This window comes from Pinus tabuliformis, chromosome 7, assembly GCF_031772625.1.
Source record: "Pinus tabuliformis cultivar Carrire ecotype Pingquan chromosome 7, CPIR1, whole genome shotgun sequence".
Taxonomy (NCBI): domain Eukaryota; kingdom Viridiplantae; phylum Streptophyta; class Pinopsida; order Pinales; family Pinaceae; genus Pinus; species Pinus tabuliformis.
The window spans coordinates 532,699,898-532,715,782 of NC_142293.1; positions in this window are offsets into that span (position 1 = coordinate 532,699,898).

Genomic DNA, 15,885 nt, shown 5'->3' on the forward strand with positions numbered 1-15,885 from the left:
GTTCAAAGCCTTTTCCATATACTTGTGTTATTCATTTATGCTTTCATATGTGTATCATGTACTTGATTCCATGCTATGTTTAATCAATAGATCATTATCACATGCTTTCGGCTGTTGTCTTCTGTCTGTGTGCAAATAATCTTTAAGTGGATTAAGTAGGGGGAGGAGTGAAAAAATTGGTATAGGTAGATAAGGAGTAAGAGAAAGCCACAAGTAGGCTTGTTTGCCTCTTATTTAATCTATTGATCATAGGAAAAGTAGAGAACTATTTAAACTGTTGTTCTAGACTTAGCTACTAGTCTAGGGGTTTAAGCGTTTATTTGTAGACACTAAAACTTCCCAAAATGTCTTGTTTATCCAACACTTTTTTGGCTTCGTCCAAATAGGGACAAAGGTGAATGGGGTGATTCCCTTCACATAACATACAAGGAAACTTAAATTTGCCCTTCTTTCCATGATCTTTACTACCACTAGTTGATGAATTGACTGACCAAAATCAACCATTGGTCAGACCCACTCTCTCTGAAAGTGAATCCTATGAGTCTATACCCGACCTTAATCAATAGGTTGAGGTAACAGTTGACCTTGATTTCACCTTCAGCTAATTGTACCTTTCTCAAAGAGAGTGGATATGATACCACTCAAGTTCTTTTTGTTTCTTCAAATTCTAATGAGCTTGGGGGCAATCCTCATGTTCCATCAAAAAGGAGGAAAATCCTCCAATTCTCGTAACTCAAGGGGTTAATTCGCTTGTTTCTATGGTACCCCCTCCAAGTAGTCTTGTCACTTCCTTTAATTGGAACCAACTGGCAGGATTTCGTCTTCCTTCTTGTGTGCCTTTCCAGATCATAGTACACGTTTGTAATATGATTGCATTTAGAACTATTATAGATGAAGGTGCATCAGTGAGGATAATTTCCTCAACTGCTTGGAAAGTACTCGATTCGCCGCCGCTTGTGCCAGTTACCTAGAATTTATTGGCTTTTAACAGAGGAACTAGTCAACCATTAGGGATCCTCCCTTGGTTGCCCATTACTTTGGGAGGAAAAATCATTTATCTAAATGTGATGGTAGTCCCAGGCCCTTTAGGTTATAACTTACTACTTGGGCATGACTATGTTTATGACATGGGAGCTATTGTTTCAACACTCTTTCGAGTGATTTGTTTCCTGCATGAAGGCGGAATTGTCACCATTGACCAACTTTCATTTCCCAGTCCAAATATGGCTCTTAGTCAACCATCTTCCTTAAATGCTCCTTTTGTACCAATGGTATCATCCATGCCATGGGTTAATTATGTGGCAACCTATTCCATACCTACAATAATTGACGATCAATTCAGTGATGTTATACATCATGTACTGGGGGCATTGGAACTAGATCTCTCCTTCATGACCACTTATGACTTGTGATCCAAGGAATATGAGGATAGTTCTTTTACTGTGTCAACCTCATTAAAAAATGAAACATCCCCCATGAGGATAGTTCCTGGTCTTGTGTCAACCTCGTTAAAAAATGAAACAAGGAGTACGAGGATAGTTCGTTGTCTTGTGTCAACCTCGTTAAAAAAATGAAACAAGGAATTTGAGGGTAGTTCTTTTACTGTGTCAACCTCATTAAAAAATGAAATAGGCCCATGAGGATAGTCCCTTGTCCTATGTCAACCTCGTTAAAAAATGAAACCAAGGATATGAGTAGAGTTCCTTGTCTTGTGTCAAGCTCATTAAAAAAACTGAAACAAGGATCCCTGGAGCAAAGTTCCAATTCGAGTCTTTGATTAGATCTCGTAAAATCCCAGTCGAGTCTTTCACTTGATCTCATAAAAGAACCTTCATTTGATCCACTTAATAGCCACGAGTAGTCTACTAAGGTGAATGTAATGAAGCTGGGGGGGAATGTACCTAATGGTAAAGTGAAGTTTCTCTGTAGGTTATGTGAAGGGAATCACCCCATTCACCTTTGTCCCTATCTGGACGAAGCCAGAAATGTGTTGGATAACCATCCTACTTCACCACAACAACTTCCATCTGGTTACAAGAGACTCAACCTTTCATCATGCTAGGGGCATGTAAACTAATCTCGAGCATACTTTTTCATTTCAAGCTTGTGTAAAAATGAAACTGAATCCAAGCATATTTTTTCATTTCAAGCCTGTGTAAACATGGAACTGAACCCCAACATAGTTCCCTATGGTTCAAACTTGTGTAAAAATGAACCCATTTCCATTTTTAACCCTTGTGGTTTCCATTCTATCAGCCTTTTCTATTAGATGAGCCTTGGTTGTTTCATTCCATCACCACCATCTCTTTGGCCAATCATACACTTTCACTTGATTGTTTTATCCCTTTTTGAGGAATAGTTGCAATGAGTGGTCTTATTAGCTAGCCTCTTCACATAAATCAACACGTTTTGAGAAGTTCCAACATCACCGGAACGAGTTGCTATCCTAGACACCACTTGTTCCTCAAAATAGAGTCCTCTTTAAGCTCTTTTTAGACTCTCTAAACATGAGAAGATTGTCGAGTGCCTGCCCTTTCCAGCTTGTTAACGGATTGGAAAAGATATCTCGCTTGTATTATTTTACGCTTTTTCAGACTTGAGAGATTAATTTATGAAAAATAACTTGTGGAGTTTTCTTTTTGTAACTTTTCAAACTCTCTAAACATGAAAAGGACTGAGTTCTCTTTATTGTTAAACTCGTTAAAAACATCAAATAGTGACAAACTTTCCATCTAGACAAGACCGAGTTTCACCTTCGCTAGACTCATTAAAAAATCAAATAGTGATGGTTTCGCCCGAAGGATGAAATTATCCAACAAGCATATGTTATCCTCCTCAAGCTTGACAAAAATAAAGAGGTATCGATCAGCTATGACTGGGGAAACTGGGAAAAGGGGAAAACACTTTACGGTAGCAAGTCACTCTTGAACCTGACACATTCACCTCATCACCGTGACTATGTGGGTTGGGTCATTCAGCTTGATGGTTATCACATCGTTGGTCTATCATACCATCCATTACTTTGTTTTGAGTCAATGCTACCAATTCATCTTAGTGTCACCAACATGTTCAAGAGAATTCATTTAGTTCAAACTTCACCCTTTGCAATACCGTAAACCTTCATTTTCATGACCACCATTCCTAAACCTTGTGTTGTCAGTCGATTTTTTCATCTCCAAAATCATTTACTTCATTTCATGTCATTGATATGGGATACATCAAGGCCCTCCTGAGACGAGTCACTTCTTGTCAACATCAGCACGTCATCTAAGAAGTTGACTTAGAAACACCCCTTCAGTACCTTGAGGCTTGCATACATCAATGGTAGGTTTCTCGCTTCCGGAAATAGGTTGACATCACTAGCCTTTGACCGAAAGACTTTGTATGGTGTTTGAAATCAAAACATTTATTCAAACCATGTGAAATGTATTGTAGTACCTTGAGGATCATTACCATTATCGATGATTCCTCTCACGTCTGTTAATGGCTTACATGATTGGCTAGTAATCAGACAATGTCTTTCCATGTTTGACTTCAGAACATCTATTCACATGGTTAAAATTGTACTTGAGCGAAATATTGAAGACCCCGGTTCTAGTTTCATCCATCCGAGCTGCAATATTTTCAAGAGTACTAAATCAAATGTATAATGGCCTTACATTCATGGTCATCCATTCATGGGTCTATATCTGTAGATGACTATATTTGTACATGTAATGAAAGTTTATAAGATGAGCATGGGTATGCCTTCCCTCAGGAAGTTTATGAGGAAAAATCAAATTATCATGATATATGTATTGTAATTTATGTAGGTCACCTTCCACTTTGAAACCTCCTGTCCACATGATAAAGAATTTCAATCGACATACATATTTACGACTTCATGCTTTAGGGGGCAACTGTTATATATCCATTTGGGCACATCAACCCCAACCTATAGATCAGTACTATTAGGGCCCATCAACCCCTAATTCAATTGTTATGTGCCCTATAGATGTCAACCATCAGAATGCCTAGCTTCCCAAGAAGTTCCATGACTGAAATCATCAAGAAACTGTCTCTAAGAAGATCAGTGCAGGTAGGCCTTCATTAGGGTGCGTTGTAGTGTAGCCAATACACTGTCAGTGTGCATTGCAGCGCACTTGGGCCCTCTTTGGCTTGCGCTGGGTGAACTTGAGCGAATTTTCGTGAGGGTTTGAAAGATTCCTTACCCATTGGGTGCCTCTAGAAGTTTCTTAAGGCTATCCACTCCATTGGGTTCATATTTGGATAAGGAAGGGAGTTAAGGAACATGAATCCCTTTAACCCTTCCTCTATGGAACTAAATTCTAAGTTTGGGAGGGCATTCATTATCACCATTTATGGCATAACTTCCTTCATTGACCTATAAAAAGACCACTCATCTAAGTGATTAGGGTTTGGAAATTATTTAATTATAAGGAGATGCTGTTAGTATGAGACCTGAGTTGATTTCAAGTATTGTAATGATGTCAAAATGTCTTGCTCATTATGAGGAGAGGATGGAATTGAACTGGAGGAGTGATACTAAATCGAGCAAATTGGGTTGTAACTCTTCCTTTTACTAATAAAGTGCTCAAAGCTTTTTCCATATGCTTGTGTTATCCATTTATGATTTCATATGTATATCATGTACTTGATTCCATTATTATGTTTAATCAATAGATCATTATCATATGCTTTGATCGGTTTTTGTCTTCTGTCTATGTGCAGGTACTCTTCGAGCAGATTAAGTATGGAGAGGAGTGACAGAGTTGGTCAAGGGAGATAAGGAGTAAGTGAAAGCTACAGGTAGGCTTCTTTGCCTCTTATTTAATCTATTGATCATGGTAAAAGTAGAAAATGCTTTGCACTGTTGTTCTAGACTTAGCTACTCGTTTATAGGGTTAGGCATTTATCCAAGAACACTAAATATGCCCAAAACAAATTAGGGTGCACTATAGTGTAGCCAGTACACTGTCAATGTGCATTGCAGCGCACTTGGTCCCTCTTTGGCCTACGCTAGGTGAATTTGAGGGAATTTCCGCGAGGGTTGGAAAGATTCCTTATCCATTGGGTGCCTCTGGAAGTTTCTCAAGGCTACCTGCTCCTTTGGGTTCGTATTTGGATGAGGAAGGGAGTTAACGAACATCAATCCCTTTATCCCTTCCTCCATGGTACTAAACTCTAAGTTTGGGAGGGCATTCATTATCACCATTTATGGCATAACTTCCAAGTTATGACACTAAATTTGTTTTGGGAAGTTTCAGTGTCTACGGATAAAAGATTAAACCCCTACACAAGTAGCTAAGTCTAGAACAATAGTGTAAAGCATTCTGTACTTTTCCTATGACCAATAGATTAAATAAGAGGCAATGAAACCTACTTGTAGCTTTCACTTACTCCTTATCTCCCTTGACCAGCTTTGTCACTCCTCTCCATACTTAATCTGCTTGAAGAGTACCCGCACACAGACAAAAGACAACAACCAATCAAAGCATATGATAATGATCTATTGATTAAACATAGCATGGAATCAAGTACATGATACACATATGAAAGCATAAATGAATAACACAAGCATATGGAAAAATCTTTGAACACTTTATTAGTAAAAGGAAGAGTTACAACCCATTGCTCGACTTAGCATCACTCCTCCAATTCAATCCCATCCTCTCCTCATAACAAGCAAGACATTTTGACATCATTACAATACTTGAAATCAACTCAAGTCTCATACTAATAGCATCTCCTTATAATTCGATGATTTCGAGCCTTTGATCACTTGAATGAGTGGTCTTTTTATAGGTGAATGAAGGAAGTTATACCATAAATGGTGATTATGAATGCCCTCCCAAACTTAGAATTTAGTTCCATAGAGGAAGGGATAAAGGGATTGTTGTTCCTTAACTCCCTTCCTCATTCAAATACGAGCGCAAAGGAGTAGATAGCCTTGAGAAACTCCTAGAGGCATCCAATGGATAAGGAATCTTTCAAACCCTCATGGAAATTCACTCAAATTTGCCCAATGCAGGCCAAAGAGGGACCAGGTGTTATAGACATTTTTGTGCCTTACAGCATGAAGCATGAAATGTCAATAATCTAAGGGATCCAAAGTCCCTAAACATGTTGTTCCTACCCCTAGAGGAACAAGGTCAGCAAACCACAGCACTGAATATCAGTTCTCCACCTGAAAACACTCAAAAACAAGCTAATTCTGGATCATGTCAACCGCTCCACTGAGCATCTGCGCTGAATGTCAACTGCTCCACTGTGTACCTGCGCTGAATGTCAACTGCAAAGAAGGCTACCTGCGCTGGGCGAGTTTGGCCAAGTGGCACAGTCATTCCTCAAGGTGTCAATATTCAGGAAGCTTCCAAAATGACACTTGGATCAGGGAATTCGACTGGTGATGAGTAAGAGGGTCTAAATCTCCAAGTGGAAGCAAGAACCTCCAAGTGGACTCAAGAACTGAAGAATAACTGAAGTGGGAGAGGACACTAGTCAGCTTCATGCCAAGCTCAAGCTGACTCATCCTTTCTCCAAAACTCCTATATATAGAGCTCTCTCATGAGGTCTAGGGAGGCTGGAATCTTGTGAATGTAAGGAAGTGCTGTTGGTTTGAGTATAGAACTATTGGGTGATTTGCTTAAAGGAGGTGAAGAGGAGATTTCCTTCTGCTGGGAGGTGATGCTGGATTGGGCCTCTTATGGTTGTATCACTTCCTGAACTTTACTTCTTCCATTAATAAAGCATTTGAGGTTCTTCTATATGCATGTGTCTCAATGGTGTATTGCTATACTTGTGTATTTGATTTATTCTAATCCTTGAATCAATTATGAATGTATGCTTCTTGTAGTTTCCCTCTTTTGCCATTTTGCAGGATCTTGGTGTAGCTGGGCCAATGAAAGAGCAAGGAGCTGGGAGCAAGCAGCGAAGAGAGAAGATTGGATCAATCATTAGCGGAAGACATCGGTTAGTGGATCTCTTTCTCCCCCTCTCTTACATCTCATAAAGAAGTAATCTCGAATAGCTTTGCTTTGATTGTTGCTGAGGTACTATCACCCTTAGAGTGGGATAGGGTCATTCCGTATTGGATACTTTTCCCAACAACAAATTGGCGACTCCGCTGGGGATCGTATCTTGTTGGTTGTTTGTGTTTTTTCTATTCATTTCATAAACACAGGGAGTACCGAATCGAACTGCATTTGGAGCTTTCAAATGCAAAGTAGAGGGCAGCTACTCTAGCTCAGTTTCTGGGCATGTTTATGATTTGAAGAGCTGATCCACAAGGACTCTGAATAGCTCTTAGTGATAGCTTTTCATACTACTTTTTGATCCCTTAGTGTGTACTTGATTGATAGCTTCTGATTTGGCCAAAAACTGTGAATTTTTGAGCAATCTGTGACCCGGAAACTGAGAAAAACGAAAGTTTATCTCTTCATTGCAGGCACTGTGAAGGCAGTCTGCATTTCAGCGCAGTTCCCGAAGGGGCTACCTGCGCTGAAGGTCAAACTGCCAGTGTACTACCTGCGCTGAACCAGTTTTGCCTAGTGCTACTGGGGTTCCCTCCTGTTTATTGCCCTGTTTTCACCCTTGTTTTTGCAGCTTGTTACCAGTCAATGTACCTATCTGAAACCAACTTTCCTTGCCACTATTCCGCCTCGGTTGTATAAAGAAACTGTATTTGTTCTTTGTGTATTTCTTATATCATTTGCAGTTTCCCATAACGAAAGTGAACTAGTCTTGCTGTGGCCTCTTAGATCTAGACCTGTGATAAGTGTCGTTTTGATCTTAAGAGTTAGTTTGTTTGCTGTTCATAGCTGATTGAGCTTTCGCTTTCGTCATATGGTTTGAATTTATGTATTTCTAGTGTCGAAACAAGTAAATCTTAAGGTGTCTTTTGATTTTGGACAAGCTTGTTTGCTTTCACTTGAAATTGAATTCAAAGTTATACAACAGCTTTCTTTTTGTATTACATCAACATTAAGAAAGAGAAAAGAAATACCTGCATTGTGCATGTGCATTTTGACAGCTTGCATGTTGATTTAGGAAAAAGTGCATTAGTGTGTGCTCTATGATCTGTGTGAAAAGATGATGTCTTTCTTTTCCCTCAGTAGTTAAGATTTTCAAAGTTGAAAGATTGAAAAGCTTGCTTATCATCTTAGACTGCATTTAGGAGTGTTACCATACATCTCGTGGTGATCCATAAAGGCAAACTGCTAAACAAGATCAACCTTAAAATAAATTGAATTTACATAACAACGCATTGAAACATAACGCAAACACATAGAGGTCTAAGCTAGAGACGTGTTCCGGCGTCGTTAAACGTGATATCTTACCGTTGAGTGGTTGGGTGATTCCTCCACGGTGAAGCGATAAGTATCAATACGGACTTGTGCTCCCACGTACCGTCGCGTATATATTGGGAGACCCCTATAGGAACAAAGCCTTTATCCATAGGAAACCGTGTCGGTCGCCCTACTGATCGCAATGCAGTGAACACAGCATTCACGAAGATCGACCACTCGTACCGTAAAACGTATTCTGTGGTTTTGCGAAAAGTTTGGCACACCCTCTGCCTAGAACTCCAGAGTAGTTTCTTTTGGCCTTTTTCAAACTCTATAACTGAAAAAGTCCATCCGAGCATTTGTCACTTCGAGCTCGTTAAAACATCGAAGGAGACTAGAGTCATCTTTAGCTTTTTCTCGACTCTTAAAAAGTGAAAAAGCAAGTTGTGTCTAAAGCGTCGTTATAAAATTTATTTTAAACGGAACATAATCACCTCCTATTCCTGCGTTGATCTGTAGGTTGAGAACATGGAACGCCCCAACCAAGGAATTCCACATGATGGAAATCCTAGCCCTTTCTCCTCTTGGGGAGAAGTTGGTGCGCCCCACATGGCCACATTGTCGCTTCCAGGACTGACAATTGGCCTGCCAATTTGGCTATTCTCAACCAATGTAGTTCAGAACACCATGGTTCCTGAACAGTCGAGTCAACAGTTAGATCAGTCTAGAGCTGCCCACCAGCCTTCTACTTCCTATAACTCTTCCTCCAATCCTTCGTCTTCGCAAGGTAGAGCCGGCAAAAGCCAAGCTCCCATGGAGAAGAAGGAGAAGAAGAAGAGAGAGAAGAAGAAGAAGGAACCTAAGGTGATTGGGGGCAAGCAAAAGACATCTGACAAAAATCCACACACAGCACAGACCGGGCCTAAATCGCCATGTGTCATATGTAGAGGAGACCACTTCCATAGAGATTGTCCCTGTATTCCCCGGATACTAAGGGACTGGTCCCCTCGTTTGCACAGTTCGGGAGCATCAACCTCTGATAGCCATGTTGAATGCTTACCGTCAACCAGCGAAAGTGAAGGTTCAAGACAAAAAGGGGGAGCAAGATCCCCCTGCAGACTGTGTGAAGGCGATCACGCCATCCACCATTGTCCCTTCTTAGACGAAGCGAAGAGAGTTTTGGAAGATCGCCCGGTTTCACCATTGAGACTTCCTCCTGGATACAAAAAACTCGTGCCAAGTCCTTCGTTGGTTGAAAATACAGCTGGCCCACTCAAGTGGTCGGCTGAAGCGTCAGTCATTGAAAATGAACCTACTGAATCTAGACCGGACGAAAGTCCAAAGGTCGATACGGCAGTTGACCCGGTTCTGCCTTCAGAGGTTTCATCTTCAAATGACACCGTCACTGAAGAATCATCTTCAAATGACACCCTCACTGAAGAGAATAAGGATGACACCATCCAGATTCTTTTCATCAACACCGACTCTGATGAGCATCAGGGCAATGCGCCCATTCCTTTATTGCAGGAAGGAACATCGTCATGGTCATATCCGGCCATGTATTCGGTCCCACCACCAAGCAACCTGGTTGTGTCCTTTGATTGGAACCAACTAGGCAGACCCCGGTTACCAGCCAGTATACCATTCAGAATTATAGTCCAAATTTACAGAATGGTAATGGCTGGAACTATCATTGATGAAGGGGCATCTGTGAGTATCCTTTCCTCTATTTCTTGGAAAGCACTGGGTTCCCCGGCGCTCTTGCCTGAGATAAGAAATCTCTCGGGTTTTGATAAAGGAACCAGTCGACCATTAGGGATCCTCCCCAATGTACCTGTTACATTGAAAGGGAAGACCGTTCGAATGAACGTGATGGTCGTTCAAGGACCCTTGGATTATAACCTACTCCTTGGACGAGACTATATATATTGCATGGGAGCAGTAGTCTCCTCACTCTTTAGAGTAATGTGTTTTCCACACGAAGGAAGGATGGTCAAGCTCGTAGACCAACTTTCATTTCCGGGATCACGCATCGCAAATAGTCACATACCAACCCTCAATGGTCTATTCAATCAAGAAATGTCTCCACCCCCAGTCCTCCTTCCCGATGAGTGCGAGTGATTCGGAAAGATGGGACTGGAACCCAGGGGGCATGCGTCCTGGTCTGCTTCGGGCAGAAAAAACCCTGGGTATAAGGTAGAATTTCCGCGAAAGAATATGACTAGTCCGTACCCCATCCGTGGATGGAAGAGGGGTTGTTATGGAATAGGATTCTTTTGTCAAGGTTACGCGTTTGAAAACATTCATTCACCCTGGTCTATTTCGGTAGACAGTGCCGAGGAAATGTTTTGTTTGAAAGATTAACGAAACAATCTTTGGGTAACCAGAAAGAGGCAAGCCTCCCTCAATAACACCAATGTTTTGTCTTTGAGTAGTGTTCTTCTCTTGTCGCAAGTAGCTGCTCTCTTGTCGCAAGTAGCTGTTCTCTTGCGATCTTGCAAAAGATCTGGTAAAAGTTGGGCTGACAGGAAGACAAGTACCGCATAAGACCCGTTAAAAATAACGAGAAGACAAGTATCGTTAACATTAGACTAGCAAGACGACAAGTAGCTGTGAACACCCAAAGAAAAGCAGAGGTGGGGGAGAGGAGGGGCAGCCTTGAAATTGTATTTTATACCTGGGGGCATGCAAACCTTTTGGAGTGCAAGCAAAGAGCGGTTATTTATCTGTTTTTTGGATTAGTCGTTTCCGAACTTGCATAAAGAAAGGATGAGAGGGAGTATAGCTTTGGTAAGGCGCGAGCTCTATAAAAAATGGGATCTTACAGGGGACATTTCTTATCTTATGACTGGTATTTCGAGCAGTTTTACCGCGGAATTTATGCTCGTTAAAAAATAGAAAAGCGAGATCCGAGCAGTTTTAGCACATAGTTCATCCTCGTTAAAAAATAAACATAAGATTGAGCAGTGTTTTTGGTGCATTCAAGCTCGTTAAATAAAAAATGAACCTATCCCGGTAAATAGCCATTGTGATCATAAATTTATTAGCCATAAAAACCCTTGGTCGTGTTTTGCACCTGCCACCTCCATTCCATTTGGCCGATCGTTCACCTCCATATGATTGTTTACCCATTTTGAGGAACAGCTGCGAAGAGTGATTTCACCTAGCCATCCTTGTGACACTGCCGTGATTGGAAAATTCCAACCTGTACCTGGAATCTGCTGCTATCCCTGTTTATCACTCGTTCCTCAAAAGACGAGTCTTCTTTGAGCTCTTTTCATCTGACTCGTAAAATATGAAAAGTTTGCCGAGTTTTGGCCTTCCAGCTCTTTAAAGTGACCGGAAGAGCTATCCCTCCTCTAGATTTTAATCTTTTTGGACCTGAGGGATTATTACACAAAAAGTTCGAGCGCTTGTTTTATTCGGCTCGTTAAAGTTATCGAAAATTCATCCCTTCTGTATTGTTTTATACTTTTTCGGACTTAAGGGATTAGATGACGAAAAAGGAATTTTGGAGTTAACTTTCTGTACCTTTTCAGACTCTCTAAAAATGAAAAGGACCGAGTTTTCCTTGTCGTTAGACTCGTTAAAATGATTAAATAGCGACAAACTTGTCTTTAGACGAGAACGAGTTTCCCTATCGCTAGGCTCGTTAAAACATAGCGATGGGCTTGCCCGAAGGGCAGGTTATAGAACAAGCATATGTTATCCTCCTCAAGCTTGACAAAAATAAAGAGGTACTGGTCAGAAATGACTGGGGAAAAATTGGGAGAACCTCAAAGCTTTAATGGTAGCAAGTCGCTCTTGAACATGACACTTTTCCTCCGTATCACATCGGGTTGGGTTGTTTCATTCACCGGTCTCATCACCATGGTCTTCGCCAAACCATCCACATTTGGGGTAATGCTACCGATCCATCGCATCAGTGTCGTTATATGTTCAAGAGATGTTGTTCAGAAAGAGTCAACCGTGTCCCATCAACTGCCATACATTATCCTTCATCCACCCATGATCGCCACCCTGAATCATATGTCACAGATTGTTTTCACCTCCACTAAAATCATTAGCTCCGTTCTGTGTCACTGATGTGGGATTCATTAAGGCCCTCCTTTGACAGATCGCTTCTTGTCAACTTCAGCTCATTATCCAAGAAGTTGATCTAGGAACACCCCCCTCAGTACTTTGAAGCTTGCATGCCTCAATGGCAAGTTTCTCACTTCCGGCGACAGGTATACATCAATGACCTTCGACCAGAATATTTTGCGTGGTGTTCGACGCCAAGTCCTTTATTCACACCACGTGAATTGTACTGCAGTAACTTGAGGGTCATTATCATTATTGGTGATTCCAATCACGCTTGTTAACGGTTTACATCATTGACCGGTAATCAAGCGATGTCTTTCCATGTTCGACTTCAGCGCAATTCTCACATGGATCGACTTGTACTTAGAGTGAAGATCGAACGAGTTTGAAAACCCCGGATCTAGTTTCGTCCATCCGGGCTGCGATATATATTCAGGAAATATAAAGACATTTGATATGTACATCATTGCAGCAGATGATCATCCTATTCAAAGGATGATAATTTCAGCAGAGAATTATCAGTCTACTATCAGACGATCGTCTGTTCTATGTACCAAAATGAATTTATAAAGCTGAGCATGGGAATGCCCGCCTCAGCTAGATCATGAAAGCAGAATGAAAAATAATGTATTGTATTGTATTTTATTACAGGTCACCTCTCAGCGATTGAATGAACTTCGGATCCTCCTGATAAAGCATTTCACCCGATAAACGACCTCATACTTTAGGGGGCAACTGTTATAGACATTTTTGTGCCTTACAGCATGAAGCATGAAATGTCAATAATCTAAGGGATCCAAAGTCCCTAAACATGTTGTTCCTACCCCTAGAGGAACAAGGTCAGCAAACCACAGCACTGAATATCAGTTCTCCACCTGAAAACACTCAAAAACAAGCTAATTCTGGATCATGTCAACCGCTCCACTGAGCATCTGCGCTGAATTTCAACTGCTCCACTGTGTACCTGCGCTGAATGTCAACTGCAAAGAAGGCTACCTGCGCTGGGCGAGTTTGGCCAAGTGGCACAGTCATTCCTCAAGGTGTCAATGCCCAGGAAGCTTCCAAAATGACACTTGGATCAGGGAATTCGACTGGTGATGAGTAAGAGGGTCTAAATCTCCAAGTGGAAGCAAGAACCTCCAAGTGGACTCAAGAACTGAAGAATAACTGAAGTGGGAGAGGACACTAGTCCGCTTCATGCCAAGCTCAAGCTGACTCATCCTTTCTCCAAAACTCCTATATATAGAGCTCTCTCATGAGGTCTAGGGAGGCTGGAATCTTGTGAATGTAAGGAAGTGTTGTTGGTTTGAGTATAGAACTATTGGGTGATTTGCTTAAAGGAGGTGAAGAGGAGATTTCTTTCTGCTGGGAGGTGATGCTGGATTGGGCCTCTTATGGTTGTATCACTTCCTGAACTTTACTTCTTCCATTAATAAAGCATTTGAGGTTCTTCTATATGCATGTGTCTCAATGGTGTATTGCTATACTTGTGTATTTGATTTATTCTAATCCTTGAATCAATTATGAATGTATGCTTCTTGTAGTTTCCCTCTCTTGCCATTTTGCAGGATCTTGGTGTAGCTGTGCCAGTGAAAGAGCAAGGAGCTGGGAGTAAGCAGCGAAGAGAGAAGATTGGATCAATCATTAGCGCAAGACATCGGTTAGTGGATCTCTTTCTCCCCCTCTCTTACATCTCATAAAGAAGTAATCTCGAATAGCTTTTCTTTGATTGTTGCTGAGGTACTATCACCCTTAGAGTGGGATAGGGTCATTCTGTATTGGATACTTTTCCCAACAACACCAGGTGCATTGCAATGCACACTGACAGTGTATTGGCTGCACTGCAGCATACCCTAATGAAGGCCTACCTACGCTGATCTTCTTAGAGGCAGTTTCTGGATGATTTCAGTCATGGAACTTCTTGGGAAGCTAGGCATTCTGATGGTTGACTTCTTTAGGGCATGTAACAACTGAATTAGGGTTTGATGGGCTCTAATAATACTGATCTATAGGTTGGGGTTGATGTGCCCAAATGGATTTCTAACAGTTTCCCCTTAAAGCATGAAGTTGTAAATATGTATGTTGAGTGAAATGCTTTATCATGTGGAGAGGAGGTTTTGAAGCGGAAGGTGAGCTGCATCAATTACAATACATCTGTCATGATAATTTGATTTTTTGTCATGAACTTGTTGAGGGAAGGCATAGCCATGCTCAGCTTATAAAATTTCATTACATGTACAAATATAGTCATCTATAGATATATACCCATGAATGGATGACCATGAATGTAATGCCATTGTACATTTGATTTAGTACTCCTGAAAATATCGTAGCTCAGATGGATGAACCTAGATTCGGGGTCTTCAATATCGTTCAAACTTTCACTCAAGTACAAGTCTAACCATGTGAATAGATGTTCTGAAGTCAAACATTGGAAGACATCATGTGATTACTAGCCAATGATGTAAGTCGTTAATAGATGCGAGAGGAATCGTCGATAATGATAATGATCCTCAAGGTACTATAGTACATTTCACATGGTGTGAATAAATGTTTTGATGTCGAACACCATACAAAGTCTTTTGGTCGAAGGCCAGTGATGTCAACCTATCGCTGAAAGCAAGAAACTTGCCATTGATGTATGCAAGCCTCAAGGTACTAAAGGGGTGTTTCTAAGTCAACTTCTTGGATGATGTGTTGATGTTGACAAAAAGCGACTCATCACGGGAGCGCCTTGATGTATCCTACATCAACGAGACGAAACAAGGTAAATGATTTTGGAGACGAAAAGATCGACTGATGAAATAAAGTTCAGGAATGGCAGTCATGAAAATGAAGGTTTACGGTATTGCAAAGGATGAAGTTTGAACTAAATGACTTCTCTTGAACATGTCGACGACATTGAATGTATTGGTAGCATTGACGTAAAGCCAATGTAATGGATGGTGTGATAGACCAAAGGTATGATAACCATTAAGAAGATAACCCAACTCAAATAGTCTGAATGAATTAGCAGCATTGACCCAAAAAAAAACCGATGGATGGTGTGATAGACTATTATTATGATAACCGTCAAGCAGATAACCCAACCCAAATAGTCATGGAGATGAAGTGAAAGTGTCATGTTCAAGAGCGACTTGCTACCATAAAATGTTTTCCTCTTTTTCCAATTTCCCCACTCATTGCTGACCAGTACCTATTTATTTTTAATCAAGCTTGAGGAGGATAACATATGCTTGATACATAATTTCACCCTTCGGGTTAATCCATTGCTATTTGATGTTTTAATGAGTTTAGTGAAGGTGAAACTCGGTCTTGTCTAGATAGACAAGTTTGTCACTATTTGATGTTTTTTAACGAGTTTAACGACAAATATAACTCGATCCTTTTCATGTTTAGAGAGCTTGAAAATGGATGAAATGAAAACTCCACAAGTTCTTTTTCATAGATTAATCTCTCAAGTCCGAAAATGCGTAAAATAATACAAGAGAGATATCGTTTCCAATCCTTTAAC